The 21,661-nt window shown below is 41.6% G+C and overlaps 1 protein-coding gene across 2 annotated transcripts in view; it reads left to right on the plus strand.

Moving 5' to 3' along the window:
* The first annotated feature begins 1,922 nt into the window (after positions 1-1,922).
* The window catches only part of gjc1 (gap junction protein gamma 1), an 80,804-nt gene continuing 61,065 nt past the window's right edge, over positions 1,923-21,661 (plus strand). The window contains exon 1 of one of the 2 annotated variants that reach the window (XM_079564490.1): positions 1,923-2,537. The gene's annotated coding sequence lies outside the window, so the exon portion shown is untranslated. Of the gene's footprint in view, positions 2,538-3,406; positions 3,478-21,661 lie in introns of those variants that run through there. The other variant, XM_079564492.1, reaches the window with a different exon arrangement.

Consider the following 21,661-nt stretch of genomic DNA (forward strand, 5'->3'; position numbering starts at 1 on the left):
CACGGACAATTAATGAGTGAAAAACCGTAACATGCTACTACACCTGCAGTGCCGCTTATGGCCACTAGGGGCATGAGTTACTTAGTACTGCTTTAAGATCTGGACTCTGTGGCCAATCCATGTGTGAAAATGATCTCCCTGAACCACTCTTTGACAATGTAAGCCTGATGAATCCTGGCATTGTCATGGAAGAAGAAACCCATTGACCTGGTCTTTCAGGATGTTCATCTCATTCTACGGACACATAGTTTTTGCTGAACCTTGCCCTGTCCAACTGCAGAAACCAGACCATAGCAGTTTATTCAGATGGTGACTATTTTTGGTCCGCCAGTGTATTATAACTTCTAATCTTATCCTGAAATAAAACGCTGACACGGGGTATGTTTTTGCTAAGAATAAGGTCATGTGCAAAAGGCTGCTCACGTCACATGACTGGGTGAGTCTTTCACCCTGGGGCCCCGGAAGGACCCAAAATACTGAATCACGATCCAGACTTGAACCACACATGTCATAATGCATGATGGGAGGTTTAACTGGATGAAGACACTCGTGAAAACGGTTCTATCTTGAAATGGATATGACAACTGACAGCATATTTCTCTGCATTTTTCACTTTTGTTTCAGTTCTGTAAAGATCATTTCTTCTGTTTTCATGATTTGATTTGCCTCTCTGTAATTTAATAGCAAACATCTGTGAAGCCCTTTGAATTACTTTGTGTGCAAATCGTGCTCTAAAGACTTGCCTTGCCTTATTAGCCGCGTGAACAAAATATTATGAACAATTTGATTTGACAGTGTTTTCTCACCGTCGGTGCAATCTGCTTTTAGCGTGGTTGTTGTGCCTTAAGGCAAGGCACTCGTCTTGTCGTGTGGTAGCCTGTTCTTTAGCCCCTTAACCCCCACATGAAATGAGCAGATTATCTCCAGTTGGGCTTTGTTTTTCTGACCACCAGCCTGGCTGCACATCATGGAGATGGGTCCCCGAGCGCCGGCCCACGCAGGTAGCTCACTGCTCCTACAGGTCGCCCCAGCGGCATTGAGGATGGGTCAAATGCAGAGAATGAGTTTCCCTACAGGGATTAATAAAGTATTCCTTAACCTTAACCTTAGCCGTTTGACTCACTCATTTCCCATTGACCTAACATGGTTGCCCCGGCAACAGTTCAAATTGTTAACCTTCATATTCCACTTCCTGTCGGTGTCCAATGAGGAAGTGAAACTATAAACATCACAAAAATGGCCAAACTAAAGAAAACTGGGTACAATCTTTAGCAAAATCTTAAATATAATCGTGTTAACTATGTTTTTGCAAATATTGTGTCTAATGTGTCGTATGCACTTTAAGAGTGACGAAAAAGCCACCTTTTTTATTTTTATTTTATTTTATTATTATTATTATTATTTTTAACAAAAAAGACGAAAACAGAACAAAAACACTTCCAAAATGTCAAAAATATACAGGAAAAGCAACAATAACTCAAGAAAAAAAGCGACAAAAAAATAAATGAGAAAGCCACGAAAAACCGACAAAAAAGTGATTCAAAATGCGAGAGTAAACAAAAAAAAAGCAACGATCAGATTTGTAGGTCTTAGCTTTCAAATGAATAGGCTGCAAGCTCTAGTCGAGACGCTTTTAGATTTGGGTAAAGCCAAACTGGAGAAAATGTGCTCGGTTAAGGCGGGGGTTAAGAGGTTAATACGGCGCCTCGCCTCATGTACCACCTCATTGTCTGTTATGAAGCGGATATTACTGGGCACGAGACGAGGCACGATGTGTGACCTCTCGGGGGCGCGCACTGTCAAAGCCACGAGCGAGGGCGCGCAGCATCCCGTCCCCCCCTCGCGCGGAGCCACGGTCGCGGAGAGTCTTCAGTCCGCGCTGTCACTCAGGCTCTCCCATCGTCCAAAAAAAAAAAAAACACCCCTCGCTGTCAGACGGAACCGCGGCGCTGTTAAATTCGACACATCGTGGACCGCAGCGCGCAACAGCTCACTCCTACTTTCGCCAGCACCAAAGAAGAATTGAGCGATACATCTGAGAGGGGGGGGGGCGACACCGGAGCCAGCTGGCGCGCGTGAGCGTCTATTAACACTTTGTGGAGGCGGTTACTCAAGACATGAACGCAACAGCTTTTAACATTGACTTTCCGTAAGCAGATCTAATTGTTTCTGGCAGCGGAGTGAGGGCTCGTGCCAAAATGACCAGGCTATTGTTTCACTGTGTCGCTGTGACGGAATGGGCTCTCGGGATTTTTGGCACCGGTTTTACGCAGCAGACCACATAGTTTGATCCTCGACCACCGAACAGCCGGGACTCCACAACAGCGCGCGCGCGGCTGAAATGGACAAAGATCAGGAGCGCCAGTGATGCTGTGAGACTGACCCTGTATAACTAAGACTTTGCTTTGACCGCGTTTCCTCCGGCGTTTCCTTGTGAAGTGTGGGGCTAGTTTGGACCTGACCAAGTCCAACATCCCCGGCCAGAATAAAACAAGATCATCTTACGTCTTAAAACATCTTCACGGACTCGCAGAGCGGTAAGGAGCGATCATTGTATAGCCTAAAAAAAAGAAAAGAAAAAAACCCTGAACCGGTTCTTTCTCCCCAAAATGCTGAAAGTGCACTGGGGTCGGCGCGTTTTGGCACGGGGGGCGCACGCGATAATAAAAGAGCGCTCTGCTTTTTGTCTCTGGACCTGACAGTGAGATGTAACATGCTGGCTAATGCTGAGCAACAAGAGAGCAACTTGTCTGAACCGTGCTCGAGCAGAAGCAGCTCAAACCGGCGCGAGACACATGGCGGTGATTTAGAGCGTGCGCGCATCCTCATCTCAGCGTTATCTTTACATTAATGACCCGCTGATCAAATATTTGCAGGATTTCTTCCCCAAACCATGAGCTGCTCTTTTGTTAGCCTTCACTGTGCGCGTGTGTATGTGTGTGAATGGGCGGTGCTGGTTTTCGCCTCGTGGGTTTTTTTGGGGGGGTGAATCCACTACAAATTGGACACGTGCGGCTCACTTTGAAGCGTTAAGCTGACGGGTTTCAGAAAAAAAACACCCCAGTGTTAAGGGAATTGATCTCCTGTAACCACTGCTGCCCACTGACTGTGGGGATGAGTTTTTGTGGGGGGTTTGCTTTCATTAAGCTTGTCCAAGTATGACAATCTCACACGAGATGTACGAACAATAGCAGGTGTGACTGTATCTGCAGTGTGTGGCGGTTTAGCAGCCTTTTGCTTGTGGCTTTATATGTTTGCTTGTCATAAAGATTTCCACCTTTTATTAGGGAACAGACCTACAGTATATCAATAGCCTATTTAATTCATCATTCAGAATTATACCCTGTAAAAATTTGAACATTTATTTAAATTTTGAAATAAGCAGAGTTTGTGATCGGATTTAGTATGTTATAATGTTACTGTGGATCTCCCCCTTCTCCAAGTGTCAACTATCCAAAGATGTATTCAGGTGAAATGGTGAGTCTGACATCCCCCAGTGGATTCATTTCAGAAATAATGGTTGTCTGTCTGTGTTTCTGCTTCAGTCTTGCAAAAAATAACGGCTTTGATATCCTCACTTTAAGGCCAGTGTTTGGGAGAATACTTTAAAATTGTCTTTAATTACAGCATACTGGATACTCGCCTTAAAATGTATTTAGTAATATATTCCATTACTTTGTCTGCTCAGAAATCTGAATACTTTGAATACTTTCATGTTGATTTGCATAATCTTGATGCATAAAAGTGAAGATGTTTATGCTACAGTTGTTACTCACTTACAAACTTATTCACCACTATTTAGCAATGCAAAGCGCAGAGCTTAACTTTCCCCCGGATAATCTGATCTATTCTTTCATATTGATCTTGAATTGAAACTGAAATGTAATGATTGAGTTCCTTTGATTTTAAGAAAGTCGCTCTATTCTAGATATTTGCCTTTATCTCAATATGTACTATTTCTGTTAATCGTAGTGAAAGAGCACTCCCTGGCCCCTCCCTCTTGGTCCCGGAGTGTTTAACCTGCGCGTGACTTTTTTTTTTTTACCTCGATGCCAAATCACCTCATTGTGTGCGACGCCTTTGAAATATTCCACATCGGTTTCTGTAAAGAGCATTTGTCATCGTCGTTCCAGCCGAGGCTCAAATATGAAGCACTGTAATGATTTCTCTCCCCTGCGCGCGCTTTGGGAAAATCCCTCGCTCAATGTAAAAGTGATGGATTTGGGATGTTTCCGGTTCAAATGAAAGCTTATGGATGATGATGACGGTGCTTGCTTGACTTAAAAGTATACTACATGCAGTCGGTTTGTGGTCTGGTGTACGCAAAATATGCCTGTTTCATTTCTAATGCAGTTAAATTGAGAATTTTGTGAGTTTAAAAAGGTCGAAACTTTTGGCAATCAAGCTTTTGAGTTGTTTTAGATGTGTCGCATTGGTTCAGTTCGGATGCTTTTTTCACCCCCACAAAATTAAAGATGGCCTTTGTGGGACAGTCAAAGTTGTCAGTTCGATCCTTGTGGCGCATGCTGTCCGTTGGGGAAGACACATTGAGCGGCGCAGTTTTGGAAAAAAATATCCTACTGCGGTTTCTCTGTTCAAAAATCATGATCCAGGTAGGTGCTCTTCTTTGTGGAGTTTGCATGTTTTCCATGGGTTTCGTCCAGGTGCTCCCCTACCACTATAACATGCACTATAGGGTCCTCTATCAGGCCTGATGGAATGAGTGCGTTTCTGCGAGTGTGAGACAAAGAGACAAAGGATAGAAATTTTACCCATACAGCCAAATTATTGCAGTGTTAAGTGAAGCATTAAGAAGCTTCAATATATTGTCAAAACACTTAGATCATTTTTGCTCAGGCATAGTGACTGAAAAATGTCCAAAAGTTTAGTTTCAGCCATGTTTTACCACATCCAGCTCTGTTGAAAAACAAATTGCTCATTTTTTTGTGTGCATCTGTTTTGAAATGGTTGAATGAAACATCACAAAAGTCATGTTTGCAGGGTTTATAGAAGCAAGTCAAATGTAATGCTTTTTAATGCCATTTCTTTTATGCCCAAATGCTATATTTGAATGCCACAAAGGCAGAACAAAAAACAGCGCTTTATTTCCTAAGATTTATTTCAATCAATTTCATCAAATAGAGGAATTGGCAAAACAGGCAACTTTTAAGCAAAAAATATAGTCAATTTCCCCCAAAACTGCAGCTGAATTTAGACCATAATGTTGGTATTTTTGATTAAGTTATTGAATAAAAATTATTGAGCAATGCCATACTATTCTAAGGAATTAGATTTAATGCAAGTTTTTTAATCCAATTTACTGCTTTTCAATGATATTTAAGGTGCATTATGTAAGTTTTCATGCAAAATAAAGTTGATATTTGAGCATATTTGACCTTGTAGTGGCACAGTGGCTGTATGAGTGGTCAGCATGGCACATTTACTTTCCATCACAGTGGCCTCTACAATGCTCCAGGATCAATTGTTATATAGGTTTCTGGTAACAGGGACCGTCAGCGGTGAAAACCTTCCATCTTGATCTTGGAGCATCTTAGGGACCACTGTGATGGAAAGTAAACGCACCATGCTGACCACTCATACAGCCGCTGGGTCACTGCAAGGTCAAATACACACAAATATCGACTTTTTTTTTCCACATAAAAAGTTGCATAAGGCCCCTTTAATGCCTTTATTTTGGCACAATTCACTTTCATTCATTTAATGCCCTGCAGAAACCCTGTGTTGCTGTAATATTCAAGATCACAACACAACTTTTTCCTGAAATTGTGAAGCCCTAGTCCCAACCAAATCAATGCAATGAAGAAGAACAAGCTGATGTTTGGCTGATTTTCATGAATTTTGCTTCAAACATGTGTGGGCTTCTATGGTACAGAACCTGCGTGTCCCCTATTTGTTCAAAATGCATTCCTTGGTCCGATGCCAGTGGACGCATATACCATTCGTCCTTTTCATCTCGCTGTCTATGCCCTAAGTGCGCTTTTGGCATATCACATCTCCTATGCATATCGCTGATTTATCGAATTACTTTCTATATGTTCGGCCGTGCCGGACTGCGCCACCTTTCCCATCTATTATATACGTATATGTGTGGGCCAGCCCCAAGTATAGAGGTAACCCTGTCCACCCCTGCGCCGAGAGAGATGAGTCCGAGATTCTTTGTGGCAGCTAGAAAACGCAGCATCACCGGAGGAGTTGGTGTCATGACCGATGTGCTCTTGTTCATGTTTTTTTTTTCCCTTTAATATTCAGCGCTTCTGGAGTTTGGGCTTTTTCGATTTTGAGGCGTCCATCCGTCAACCGAAAAAGTCCTAAGCTGGCGGATAAAAGTGATACACGATGCATGAGTGTTTATTAAATGATCTGCAAAGTCAGGAATCCCAAACCTCCTGGAGCAGAGAGGATTTATGACGTATAGCCAAATGGTGCGTGGTCCTTACCGAGGCAAAAATGTAGAAGTGGACCTGTCCCGTGAAGTTATCTACCCCTCTTCTGATGCGCCATAGAGACCTTTCCACGCTACATGTGAAAGGCTGAGGCAAGGCAAGTTTATTTGTAGAGCACAATTCATACACAAGGCAATTCAAAGTGCATCACAGTTGCATGAAATTACAAGAAAACAGATCAAATCAATAAAAACATCAACATAAAATTGATGAATTACAGTAAAAGGCAAGAGAGCAGATAAAATACTTTCATTCATATGCATCGGTAAAAAGAACTGTTTTCAGCCTGGATTTGAACATTATCAGAGTTGAGGCCTGTCGCACATCCTCATGAAGACTGTTCCAGATTTTAGCTGCATGAAACTGAAACGCAGCCTCACCGTGTTTAGTCCTGACTCTGGGAGCCACCAGGAGACCCCTCCCTGAAGTTCTCAGGGCCCGAGATGGTTCATACGGCTGTAACATGTCAGAGATGTACTTTGGCGCTAAACCATGAAAAGCCTTGTACACAAGCAGAGCTGTTTCTATTCTCTGAGTGACAGGAAGCCAGTGCAGAGACCGGAGCACTGGACTAATATGGTCGTATTTCCTGGTTCTTGTCAGGACTCGAGCAACAGCTTTCGGGATGTACTACAGCTGTTTAACAGTGAGCAGCCGTTACAGTATAGTCTATCCTGCTAGAGACAAATGCATGGATAAGTCTCTCTAAGTCTGGTTTTGACACTATTCCTCTGATCTTAGCAATGTTTTCCAGATGGTAAAACGCTGCTGATGTTCTTGCTTTGATGTGGCTGTTTAAGTTCAGGTCTGAGTCCATGATTACTCCTAGATTTCTAACCTGATTTTTTTGGTTTTAGAGAGAGAGACTCAAGGTGACTGATAACACTTTGTCTTTGTGCCTGTGGGCCAAAAACAATGATCTCAGTTTTGTCTGAATTTAGTTGGAGAAAGTTGTTTGCATCCACAAACTGATCTGTTCAATCCAGTGACAGAGTGTATCTACAGGCCCATGTTCACCAGCCGTCAGTGACACATAGATCTGAGTGTCACCTGCATAGCTGTGGTACGACACATTGTTGCTGTTTATTAGCTGACCTGATTGAAGCATGTACAAGTTGAATAAGAGGGGTCCCAAGATTGACCCCTGGGGGACTCCACAGGTAATGTCAATTTTGTCTGAGACACAGTTGCCAATTTCGTCCTGTCTGAGGAGGTGCAACTTGATGGATCTACTAGGCCCGTGTTGTTGTTTTTTGGCATACATCTAATAAACAGAACATCAAAACTAGAGGGCATTATTAGTATTAAAAAAACATTTTAAGTAGTTTTTTTTGGGGTGTTGGGCGATGGGGGCTGTGAGTTCCAGAGAGTTGGGGCAGTGATAGAGAAGGCTCTGTCTCATCAGGGTCAGCACTTGGTCTTTACAGGGGAGAGACTGGAGGAGCAGAAGGAGCGAGATGGAGCGCGGAGGTGGAGTAGGTCAGTGAGGTATGTAGGGGCCGAATTATGAAGGGCTTTGAAAGTGATGAAGGACTGGACTGGCTGGTGGATGTTTCGGAGGGACAGGGGTGATGTGAGGGTTTTGGATGGTAGAGAATACTGTTGCAGCTGGGTGTGATGAAAGCATGAATCAGGGTTTCCGCAGCGGAGAAGGTGAGTGATGGACGGAGTCGTGCTATATTTTTGAGATGGGGGAACGCAGGTTATTTGTTTGACGTGTGGTTCGAATGAAAAAGTGGAGTCGAGGAGGACACCAAGGCTGCATATGAGAGTGAGGTTGGTGTCATCCAAATTGAGGCAGACTTTTTGAGAGGATTTGGTGGACAAATGATGATTGTGTCTGTTTTGTCACTGTTTAATTTGAAAACATTGTTTTGCAACTTGAGGCGAGATGCTGTGAATAGGGGAAAAAATAAAAGTGTGGATCAATTTGAAACTTCTGTACATTACTGACACAAACGTAAACGGGAACTGTTTTTGGAGGTTTTCTTGTTTTCATATACATATAAATTACAAAAAGAACATGATATAATATGATATAATGATATTGGTAAATGTTTATTTTGTTGCCATATTAGTTGCAGAGATTTTTTTGGGATACGTTCATTTATCTTCTAATAAAGTAGTTTCTACTGTCAAAATCTCTAAATACAATATCTATGGCCATACCGCCTTTTCTATGCCCAATCCAATCCCATCAGACCTTGGAAGCTAAGCAGGGAAGGGCCTGGTCGGTACTTGGATGGGAGACCGTTTGGGAACACCAGGAAGCCTGTGTGAATGTAGAGAGTGGTTGGTGGTGGTCGGAGGGGCCGATGGCGCAGACTGTTTGCCTCGCTTCCGTCAGTCTACCCCAGGGCAGCTGTGGGAAAAAAACAAAAATTCTGCCACATGCGAATTCTGAGATCATTGTAAAGACTGACATATTTCACTTATGTTTAGCACCTGTGTTGATAAATGACCCCAAAGTTTACAAATCTGCAAAATGCTGCATCCAAACCATTTGCTTGTATTTGAAGGTCAGTCATAACTACAATAATATTTACAATTCCATGCATTATTCATGTGCTGCGCCCATAGCCCCCGTGATTTATCACCAATCACTCACACATACACAGAGGTGCAAGTGCGAAGTGTCTAAGAACACACTATTCAATACCTTTTTCTGCCCTATAATCTCTGCAAAGAAACCTGGAGAACTACATTCTTCCTGACGTACAGAGAGGTGTTGTCGGGATATCCCAGACAGAGGCTTTTTAGTCCTCTTGTCTGTCCCCCCTCCTGACAGCTCCTGGACTCTCTCTCAGTGGGACACAAACAGTAACTCCATAGAAACATGCAGCAGCTCAAATGCAGAGCAAATACCTGAGCAACGAGTCAGTTGAATACTGCAAATACTATGAACACTGGCACAGAAAAAAAACATTATACAAAAATGTGTGTGAAGTGTGTAGCCACCAGAGAACATTCCACATCCCATAGATACAGATGCCACAATTATTCACTCTTTTTAGCCGTTTTCTGGCGGAATATAAACATATTTATCACATACAAATAAAGTCAAGTCTAAATTGGGCCCATATTGATGTTTTTTCACAGCAGATTGTTCAGTAGAAGCGAAAAAAACGGCAGTCGTAGCTAGCGTTAGCATGTAGCATGATGCTTACATGGAGCATCATGTTAGAATTCTCCGTTATTTATGCATTTATGGGCTGTTGAACCACTTTGCTCCTCTCCACGTCTTTGTATCTTTATTGGGTAGAAAACTATATTCATAATTCAGCATTTGTTAAAGAAGTTTTGGAGTAATTATAGAATGTTTCGATTTTTCTCCTCTTTGTAGCTACCTTTTTCTTTCTACGTGTGTATCTACTCCCCGGAAATATAGATTCTTTTTTAGACTTTTCTGGTTAAATAAAGGTCAAAATACATCTACACTTCACGCCGCTCTTAAAAGGAATGTCTCCAGCTGGACAGACTCAAAATAGCCAAAGCAAATGACATATTCTGTATGTAGGCAACCACACATTCTGCAACCTAGGCAACCACACTCACAAAATGGCCACCTAGTCTGGATTTAACATAAACTGTTCAGATCTGGGGTCTAGTGTCAGCAATACCATGTGCCAAAAGAATGAAATCATCTGATCATCTTGAATGACCAGGTTATTCAATCAATTGCTTCCTCCCTGATGGCACGGGCACATACTGTACGTTTCTTAAGTGTGACGTTGCGACTTCCGCTTCCGGGTACTAGCAGACAAGCAAATATGCGAGAAAAAAACATTAAAAACTCTTTAAAACTACCATAAATATTTCTGAAACTCAACGGAGAGTTACTGAAGCTATTTCTCAGACTCATTAGCCAAAAATGCCGCACCTACTGCTGAAAAAGTAATATTTACTAAAGTCACTACTTCCGGGGTTAGCGTAGCTGCTGCGCCGTTAGCATTTATCTTCGCTAACCCGGATTTTGGTAAATATTACTTTTATAGCAGGAGGTACAGCATTTTTGGCTAATGGGCCTGATAAATAAGTATGCTCAGTAACTCTCCGTTGACTTTCACAAATATTGATTGTGGTATTAAAGAGTTTTTTGTAGTTTCTCGCACATCTCGGGACCCGGAAGTAGAGCTATGACGTCAACACTTAAACAAACGTCTTCCAAGATCAAAATGCCAGGATTCATCGCGCTCACGTTGTGAAAGAATGGTTCAGGGAGCATGTGATATCATTGGCCACCACAAAGTCCAGAACTTAACCCCATTGAAGAGCTTTGGGATGTGATGGAGAAGGATTTGCGCAGTGGTCTCACTCTCCCATCATCAATACAAGATCTTGTCGAATTTTTTGGTCTGTAAGATATAATGACTGATTTTTGAACTACAGCCACCTACAGTAATTGTCCAGGCTGCACCCGCCCACGCCCCGATGTAGAAGCACTTTTACAGTAAGACATCCCTGCATAAAAGCACATCCGCCTGTGGCTACTTTTGCTGCTCTCATTTATAACATGGCACTTAAAGCTGAACCTATAATCCAGCACTTTTATGAGTTATGATAACAGTGATCAATACGGCCGTTTATATCACGGGGTTCAATTATTCCGAGCCTCGTTTAATTTACAATTAAACGGCAGGGAAAGTGCTCCGGGGCTTTTAATCAATGCTCTATATGAAGCTGATCTGGAGGCTATCAGACCGTTCAAGGGCGGGACACAGAGCGGCACTAATGCTGTAAGTCTCTCTGGATAACAGAGAATTACATGGCTCTGCAAAAATGTCACCGCTTAATTTTCACTTATTAAACAAGGAAATTATTGTATTCATTCATTTAGTATATAATTCATAACAAAGTGAAGTAGTATTTACCGATGCCTTTGACTCTACTGTGTGTGCAAACATCTTCTCAATAAGTGAGTGAGTAGAGAGTGAGAAAACGGCAGGACAGTCTGGAAAAGTGGTGAGTAATTATGGCCATTTTGATTAATTAATCGCATTTAAGCATAATAGGGGTTGTAATTATTTATAGAGCTACATTTTAGCTCCTTCTTTGTATTTTCATACATGTTTAGTGTATAGTAAAGTTCATGTAGGCTTATTTGACCCAAAAGTCCCACTGAAATCAAGCATCTCTTTTACCCAGAGGATCAACCTACTGTACATATGTTTAGTGGTAGGGACTCTACAGAGTTTAAAAATGTTAAATTAAGTATTTTCCTCCACCTTCATGTTCCAACAATGTCCTAAGGTGTAGAATGAGCCCAGACCTGTTCACCACAACTGCCTCTAAAATCCTGCACTGTCACTCAAAAACGTGTTAATTTGGGTCCGAATTGCCGTCATGCACGAGCTTAATATAGAAGATGCAGTTACACATATGGTCTGAGGTGGCAGTAGTGAGTATAAAATGGCTAACTTGCATCTAGCCCCTTTAAACCTTATGTATTAAATTAATCAGAGTGATTCGAAAACATCCTGGGCCTTGTCACACGTCATTCATTCTGGCCTATTGTACATGTTTTTGAAACGGGAGGAAACCTACACACACACAGAGAGAACATGCAAGCTCCACACAGAAAGTCCCCCTCTGCTGGACCTTCTTGCTGCGAAGCACAGCGCCCCATGAAGAATCTTCGGGATGTGTTGGAGAAGGCTTTGCACCGTGGTCACACTCTCCCATCATCAGTACAAGATCGTGGTGGAAAGTTAATGCAACACTGGATCTTTTGACATCGCAGAAGCTTATTGAAACAATGAATGTGTCAAAGCTAAAGGTGCTACAGTGAAATAATAGAGTGTGTGAGGTCTGTTTGTGTCAGGCAGTGTATAACAGGATTCTGTGTGGACCAAAACTAGACATTAAAAATGCACGTAATCTTTATGTTTATGCATAACGCGTTTCAAAAGGCCTTGGCATATTGTGTAATCAAATGCCCACTTACTCCCACTCTGCTCTTTGACTAAACTTACACTTGAAGCTCTCGCTGTTTGAATTAAACACTTGTATCTTGTAACGCTTCCTCCAGTCCTTATGATGGCTACACACAGAGCGCAGCGCCTTCTTCTGCTTACTGCTTTATAACAGCATTTACAGGAAGTGGCAGGCAGAAAAGGCACAGCAGAATACACACTGTCAGGCAGAGGGAATCCAGGCGTGTTGGCAACAACTGCACTCTGGAGATAAGAGCCGCCGCCGAGCGCAGGTCTGCAACGCTAGATATTTGTAAAATACCGAGATATTTCAAAGAGGGAGAGCAAAGGGCTGTTGTGGGGGGGACATCCCAAACATCTGAGCGGAGTCTGTTCAAAAAGGTAATAATAAAGATACTGGGGGGGCGGGAACTACAAGAAGTTGGACATTATGCTCTAGCTGGGGACAAAAATGTACAAAATAATGATAATAATGATGCCTTTCACTTGCATTGCGCTTTACAAGCCTGTATTGCGAGTTTCTCAAAGCGCTACACCAGGGGTAAGCAACGTCAGGCCCGGGGGCCAAATCTGGCCCTCCAGCACAGAACCTCTGGCCCCCAATGTGATTTAGAGAAAAAATATTATGCAGATAATGGATCAACTCCCTGTTCAAGTACTCTTAAAATGCGAGAAATAGTGTCTTTCTATAGTGTTTTTTTTTTATGTCCTTGCAGGATATCCTAATTTGTCATATATAATGTAACACAGTGATTCTCAGTGGGCCGCAAGCCTGTAGGGAACTTTAAAAAAAAAAAAAAAATCCATTTGAAACTACACTGAAACACACTGGAGTCTGTTAAAATTAGTGTTTTTGGGTTGTTTTGATCATAATTTCAGTCTTAAAAGCAAATCTACGACTAGTCCAATAAAAACGTGTGGTAAATACAATATTATATACGATATATGACAAATTATAGTTTTATTTGGGTCGCAGCTTGTCATTAAGGTAATGGCGGGTCTCGGAGCCAGACCACTTCAGAACCCCTGATGTAATTGGCATTTGCACAAAATGGTTCTTAACTTTAGGCTACAATGGTGAGGTTCGGCCCTTGGTGTTTTGGCAATGATGAAAATCGGCCCTCCTTGACGCAAACTTGCCTATCCCTGCGCTACACTGTCGTCATTATTCATTCACTCCATATTCGGTGGTGGTAAGTACTGTTAAAGCCACAGCTGCCCTGGGGTAGATTCACAGAAGCGAGGCAACCAGCCTGTGCCATCGGTCCCTCCGACCATCACTCACTCACTCACTGTTCACCCTTCCTGATGTTACCAAACGGTCTCCCATCCATGTACTGACCAGGCCCTTCTGCTTAGCTTCTGAGATCTGACGGGATCAGATCACAAAGGCGTTTTTATCCAGGAATATCAACTTTAAAATATGCTACTCTAAATATTTGAAAGAATTTATGTTTCATTTACTTGACTTTACATTTGTATGATTGAATATAATCATAATTGATGAAGGTGCGCGGCTTCATGGAGCTTTTCTCACATGAACAAAGCACAGACCTGCTCCTTTGGCAGTGAATTGAAATGATATGAGGCTCTTTCAATCTTTGGCATTTTTTTTAGTCTCTTCTTCTCTTTTTCATTTGATATCAGGACATCTTGGACATATGTTTGCCTGGACGCTGCATTTGCTTGGACGTTACATTGTTTTTTTTTCATTGTTTAAATGTTTGGTGCAGCCCTGTTGTGATACTGGGCTATACAAAACAAGACTTGATTGATTTGCCAATTCCCTCGTCTTTCTTTTTAATACACATTTTACAGTAAGGCAACAATTTAGAAAGTGTTTAGCCCACTGGAAAAAAAAAATATCTAAAATGAATACCGTTGTTGTCTTGCTGAGTACTAGGGAGCACAGTTGGGAGCCTATTGGCATGTTTGTTTATCGATCAGCATTTTGTAACAGTTTAATTACTTTTGTGACATATAGCTTCAGACTGTTTTAGCTTGATTAATAATCATACAAACTATAAACAGTTAAGCAAACAAAAATAAATGAATTATTTCATGTCCAACTTGATTTGTTCAACTGTAAACACTATTTTCCAGTAGAACAACTTCCGTATTATTATTATTATTATTATTATCCACTAACAAATGAGGAAACATGTTCATTACGACTGAAATAATCAAACATGACATGTGCCTGTATATCTGTAGAAAATTGCAAAAGGGTTAGACCTACTCCCTAATTAAATTTTTTATGAAATCAGCAGAATGAGCTTCACTTTGGGGTTTTAGATAAACATGAAATATTGAGCCACAGTCCATCCAACACAATAGCAATAATATTATGCCATAACAAGAACAGCAGGATGGAGAGACATTTTTCTAAACTCCTACTCCCATTCTTTGAATAAAGCCACAATAATATTAAAACAAATCAGGTTATAAAAAACTATTCTGTAAAAGTGAGTCTTCAGTTTAGACCTAAAAGCAGACAGAGGTTTATGCGGCTAAAACAGAGGGAGAAAGGACTAAATGAAATAGTCTGAAAAGCTTAAATTCACAATACAAAAAGATGATGTAAACCTGTACAACATTTTGACAGCACAAGGCAATACTGTCCCTAATATGCAAAGCAGCTCACCCCTGTCTCGAAATAGCCTCCATATTTGTAGAATGACACTGAATGAAAATGCTGTCACGTTTTTGGCTCCGCCCCTTCCGCTGACCCCGGGGAAGGAGCATGACCTGTCAGGCTGAATCACCGAGCGCGCAGCAGCGGCCCAGCTCATATGTAAATGTGTCAGCAGCATGCGCACATACATGCGTCTGAATATGCATGCTCCACAGTGGAGCGGAAACATCTCTCTCACTGCATCTGTACGTGGCTGCGCTCGGGTGAAGTGACATTCCCAGTGGGTAGGAGGTGCCGCTGGATGACTCTGGATCAACATCTACTTGCGATTGTTTTGACAAGGATTGTAATTGCAATTAGGCCCACGATTTAGGTTCAAAATCGAAATTCACACCGCACTGAACATCTGAAACATGTCAAAGTGGACGAACACTTTAAGAGAAAACACAAACAAAGTGCTAATACAATACTAACACTAGGGCCCGACCAATATGGATTTTCGGGGTCCAATACTGATACCGAAATGAAGGTGGCTGCCATGGCCTACAGCCGATAAATAGGCCAATATTTTAAGCAATTTATATTGATGTTGTTTTAAATCTCTCATATAGCCTAAAATTAAACATATATTAACATCCTTATGGTTTCAATCATAGAAATATTGGTCGACCAAGTAAGGATTAAACAACGAGGAGCCGTGCATTCGACGGTTATAATGCACGACGCAGAGTCAAGAACACCACGACGCGCAGCGGAGTGGTGTTACAAATGGTCCCACAAACGTAACATTTATAATAAGTATTTGTTTAATTTACTAAACTCACTAAATATGCCAGACTACCGGGACTATTTTATGTGGGTTATTAGCCGGTCACTGAAGGCTCGTCTCAGAGCGAGTCATTCTCCGCAGCTACGACGAGGATCTCAATTAGGCGCAACCAAACAACATAAGCACACGCTGCATCGCCAGAATCACAACACAACAGGACTAACCCGGCACTTTTCCGTGGAAGTAAACACCGATATGCGGCACTCATGGGCAGGAGTTATTTCACTTTTACGCTGTTTAACCTGAAGCTAGCTAGCTAGCTCAACGAGCTCAACTGTTTATGGAAACAGCTGCGGTGGAGTCGCTCACACCCGGGCCCCACGAACTGAAACTTTTATGATTGACTTTACTAATCCAGACAAATATGTATAAATGCAGGATCATTTTATGTACGCCTGAAAATCATGAATAGTGCCTTAACCGTTTTCAATAGAAATGGAAAGCTCATATTTTATTAACAGTAGCTAACCTAGCTGCTCACTCTCCTCTACTTCCCATTTATCAAACATTATGTTTTGGCCAAAAACGTTGAAATTAAACAAAATCCATCTCATACGTTCCTGTCAGTCACTAATTACGTGTTTATCTGATTCAGCTGTGTCATGCGTTGCTATGGCGATGCCCACAGCGGAGTGATATCCCAGTGATTTAACTACCGGACTACGTGTGCGGTTATACGAAAATAATGCACGCATGTTAGCACCCACCAGCCAATCAGAATCGAGTATTCACCCAGACCATGGTATAATGTGGGTTATTCTGAGGCTGATATCAGGGATTTTGATTGGCCAATGCCGATATGCACCACTGATATTTTTGGCCAAATTTTAGAAACGTCTTAAATGGTCTAAAATCCTGTATGTGAAGCTTCTAAATATGTCAGTGTTGAACAGTGACAGCTGGGGGTGCTGAATATTCATGTATAGTAGGTATTTCAGAGAGGGAGAAGTCTCTATCTCTTATGGCTCCGAAATGATACGCAAGGAAGGGCTAATTTTAAAGCTCTGACTGAGCTCTATCCAGTGCTGAAAATGGAAAGTCTCTATCACTTTTGGTCCTGGAGATATTGGCCGGTTTTGGATGGTAGCCGATATTGAAAATATTCTAAAATATATATATATCGGTCGGACCCTAACTAATGCAATGATCATGTGCCTTTTCACCCCTCGGCCTTTCTCTCACTGGCTTCTTTTCTTTGCCGTGATGGGAAAACCCGGGCATTGTGGACAACTATCCATCTGTTCATTTGGACACAACGTTAGTTTGTCTGTTTCACTGTTGGAAGTCTGTTTCATTGCTTGTTTCCAAACTGTTCCTGTTCATAAATCAGAAATAAATGTTTGTACTGGGTGTGCCGAACTGGCTCCAGTGCAAGGGGAGATACAAGGGATAAATAGTGGGAAACATTGAGCTACTGTATACTACACACTTTTGCTATTCTATCAAGAATCTCTGGTGGTCTATCTCCATGAGGGCGTGATTAACATCCAGGTAGATAAATAAACAAACATGCAGATGGCTGATGTTTCATGAGTAACGTGATCAAAGAAACGCCGGCCGCCTGAATCAAGACATGTCCAACTGTCTCAATTTATCCGACTATAAAAATGTAAATGTAAGAAAAAAAAATCACACAAAAGACTAAGACACCATCTCAAGCCAAATAAACACCTAAAAATGACTGTTGTGAGAAGTTATAGTTTGTTCTGAATGTGATTGGATCAATGAAAAACATACTCCCAGAGGCTCCTGCATTTGAACAGAAGACACTGTATGTTGTTGCAGAGTGCATTATATCACTGTTATGATCGCTATGTCGAGAATCTTGCTGCTTTATCTCCCGTCGTTTTATGAAGATCACCACTGTTTGGACTCGTGAAAGGCGAGATCTCCCCGTGAGCAGAAGCTCGGCCGGGCTGACATCTGAGCTCAGCCACACTCGCCGGCGCTGGCTCAGTGCGCCTCACGCCTTGAGACATGTTCCCAACACTCAAGTCCTCACCATCATATTTGCATTTTAGACAGCACTCTGACAAGTAAAGAAAGAAGTGTTTTCAGAACATGATGTATGAGAATCTGTCTATTTTACTTTGTATCATTCATCACAGTTTTGTTTAAGTGGGTGTATTATTGAAGGTGCATTATGAAACTTTTTATGCAGAATTTTTTTGGGACATTTATGTGTATTTTACCTTGTAGTGACCCAGCAGCTGTGTGAATGGTCAGCATGGCACTTTTACTTTCGATCATGGTGGTCTCTACAACGCTCCGGGATCAATTGTTTTGTAGGTTTTCTGGTGAGAGGGTCCGTTAGCAGTGAAAACCTTGCTAACAATTGATCCTGGACCATCATAGAGACCAGTGTGATGGAAAGTAAAGGCACCATGCTGACCACTCATACAGCTGCTGGGTCACTACAAGGTAAAATACGCACAATTATAACTTTTTTTCCCCCACATAAAAAGTTGCATAAAGCACCTTTAACCTTTTTAATTCCAAACACATCTTGGGAACTATCTTATATATTGATCTGCAACCGCCTATTCAAAATGTCCTATTGTTGGTGTCTAGTGCGACATATTTCATACTTTCAGACCTTATGAGGAAGTTCTTCAAGGATTTTAATCATTGGCTAAAAAAAAGTCACAAATCCAGCTTTACTTTTTGACATATTCAAAAACAAAACGTTTTCTGGAACATTACATGATGCAGAAAATGTCTATCCTCATGTACTATTTTTGTAAAACCGTATTATTTCACAACATGTTTCCAGAGCATGCGGCGAATGCTCAAAACTTCCTTCATATCTGCACCAAACACTCACTGTGCATTTGTACTAATGAAAACCCCATTGTGAAGAATCGTGTGCCGACACTGCGCTCACGGGAGCTCTCCTCTGATTGGTCGATTCATGGCAGCGCTGTCCCCTCTGCTTCCTGTCACTTCCCGAGCGAAGAAGGTTCACGAGTATGTCCTAAAAGACTGAATTAAAACCCCTCTACTTTCAATTTGGAGATATCGTGCCAAACGTACTGGCCTTATTCAGAAACACCCAAGATTTTCTCAATGGAGCAATCGGGGAAGCTTAGACTAATAAAAGTCTATATTAAGGCCTGTCCTGCAGCGACTGGAGCTATTTTTAGCTGCTGTTCCTTAAACAACGTGTTCCTTAGACGCCGAGATGCTCCGGGTCACTCTCTGTTTACTCTGTCCTAAGGAAACCCAACAAATGACAAAGAGTATAGTCCATTATTTCCTTCGTCTGCATATATTGTTGTATTTTACTCAAGTCATACAGAAAAAGATACAGTAAAAGCATTTCATAAATTATGGGAGGTTTTAATGTCTATTTTTTTCCTCTCCTTAGACATAATTCAAAACTTGATGCTTTGCCAAAAAAGAGGTTGAACATGATTTAAATCCTCTTCCAAATGCTTTAGTTTGATGACTTTGTGCAAAAATAGCATTTGTGTTTTGCTCTTCATTGGAGCAAGGGTTCAAGCTTTAATTTAACAACAGGTCTGACTCTTGTGGGATTTTCTGTTGAGCAGTGAACTCTAGAAAAAAAAGTGTGACAAATAGCCTCGGTCTTCCTTAATTAGACAATGGGCTATATGCACAGTGACCCCACGTCATTTCCGCCTGGACAGTCAGCCAGAGGCTGTCCTTCCTGTCTGTCATCTCTTCCCATTAAAAATTAGCAGGTCCCACAGAAATGAAGCAATAGCTTAAGATTTGGTAAAGGACAGCGAGTAAAAGTTCGGATGTGGCTGGAGCAGGTTAAAAAATATTACGTGAGACGTAACGACTTCACTGGAGGAAACGTCCGTGTTCATAACGGTGGATGTTTTTGTCTTGAAGCTAACGCGGCTAACAAAATAAAAAATAAAACTAGCGCAAAGTTTTGAACGAGCCAGCGCAAAAAAGAATCGTCCTGTTAGTAGTTTAAATAATATTTACTTGTTTACATGTTATATTATCATTTTTCAACACTAGCCTTTAGCTCTAAGATAAAAGCTCCTACCTTACGACAGCTGGCGTTTCCTTTGGGTGCTGGATTCACAGCGAACATGATGTTTGTAATACGTTGCTGTGACTGTCCATCAGTAACTCGTTGTCCTTAACCAGATCCTGAGCTATCGCTATTTTTGTGTGGGAACCTGCTAATTGTGAACGTAAACGACCAGCGACAGGAAGTGCTGCGTCTGGCTGACTGTCCAGGAAGACGTCACGTGGGGAAACTGTGCATATAGCCCATAGACAGAGCTTGTGAGGGGCGAAAAATGTCCAATTGTAAGTTATAGAATATACATTTTTTCCTCATATTCTTTTTTCCCTTGGTTGCATTTAGCATATTGCATAGACTGGATGCTATTTATTTACTTATTTATTATTAGTATTTGGGTAAAACAATATATTTTTCAAACATCAGAACCTGCAAACCTCAAACCTTCGACCTCTACAAACTTGTTCTGAAATGCATGTGATTCGAGCATTAATTTAGCAGCTCGTATTCGACTTAAATGCTCCTGAAACTGCAAATCCAATGACTATATTTGTCCAAAGGAATCGCTGGTTTTACCCCAAATCCCTTTAGACGTGTGGTCACAACGTTTCGCCCGATTAGTTGATTTCTAGTAAGTGTTTCCCCATTCACCAAACCCAACAATAAAAAGCAAAAAAGACATTAAAAAAAGCTATTTTAAAGTCGCCCCCTGCAGCTCTCCTGTCAAGTGGATGTTTCCTTTTTGGATTCCCGACGCTGAATCTCGCTGCGTTCAGGGCTGTACGCGCGCACTAGCAACACGGGAGCATCTGCGTTCGCCCGCGGCCCCTCTCCTCACCCCCCTCCCCCCCTCCCGTGCCCCGTCAGCCCGTGGTGGTCTATGGCTCAGACCGTCCCGCGGCAATGGGAGACCACTCATGGATGAATGTTACTTTGTTTAAACATGGCTCCAGGAGAAGACACGGGGAACAGAGGACAGAGCAGGGCTGTCCTGGCAGAGGGGCGGCACGTGGCGGTGATGTAACGAGGAGAGAAAAGCAAGAATGAGATGGGAGTAAGCAGTTTCAGGGCTCCCTTCTTAGGCAAAAGTATTATTAGGTAGCAACGGCTCTTTGATGCTAGTCACATCTTTAGGATCTGTTCATTTGTAATAGTCGCTCAAAAGACTTGGCTCAGTTTTATTTATTTGAGATCCTATCATGTTTTTTACAGGCTTATTCAGAGAATAACAGTGTAACAATTAGAGATGCACCGATCCAGCTTTTTTGTTGCCGATATCGGGGTTTGAGTATCTGCCGATATCCGATATTTACCTATACCTTAAAAGTGGCTTTCTCTGAGCGATATATTGAATTTCCTCTTTTCTCCATTTTAAGATCAATAAAGGCATATTTTATAGTCATGATTTTACAGATCAATTATCAATCTATGGATAAATGAATGGATAGATGTTTAACAAGGATCACTTGACATCTACACTAGTTATCCTTGGGTATATTACATTAATATAAACAACTCTCATGAAGTGATCTGATCATCACAAATATGTTTGTTCAACAGTGGTTATTCTATTGTGTTAGGCTTCTTCAGGTATTTCTATCATAGTTTCTGACCCAGCTCTAATTAGTTTTTGTTAGCATTAGCATGCACCCACTAGCTATAGCATGCTATTGCTAGCGCAGCGATCATAAATACAGTGCCTCTCGTAAGTATTCATACACCTTGAGCTTTTGCACATTTTGTCATGTTTACAACCCTAAACATAAAGATTTTATTTTACTTTTTTTTACTGAA

This window comes from Gobius niger, assembly GCF_951799975.1.
Source record: "Gobius niger genome assembly, chromosome: 10".
NCBI classification, from domain to species: Eukaryota; Metazoa; Chordata; class Actinopteri; order Gobiiformes; family Gobiidae; genus Gobius; species Gobius niger.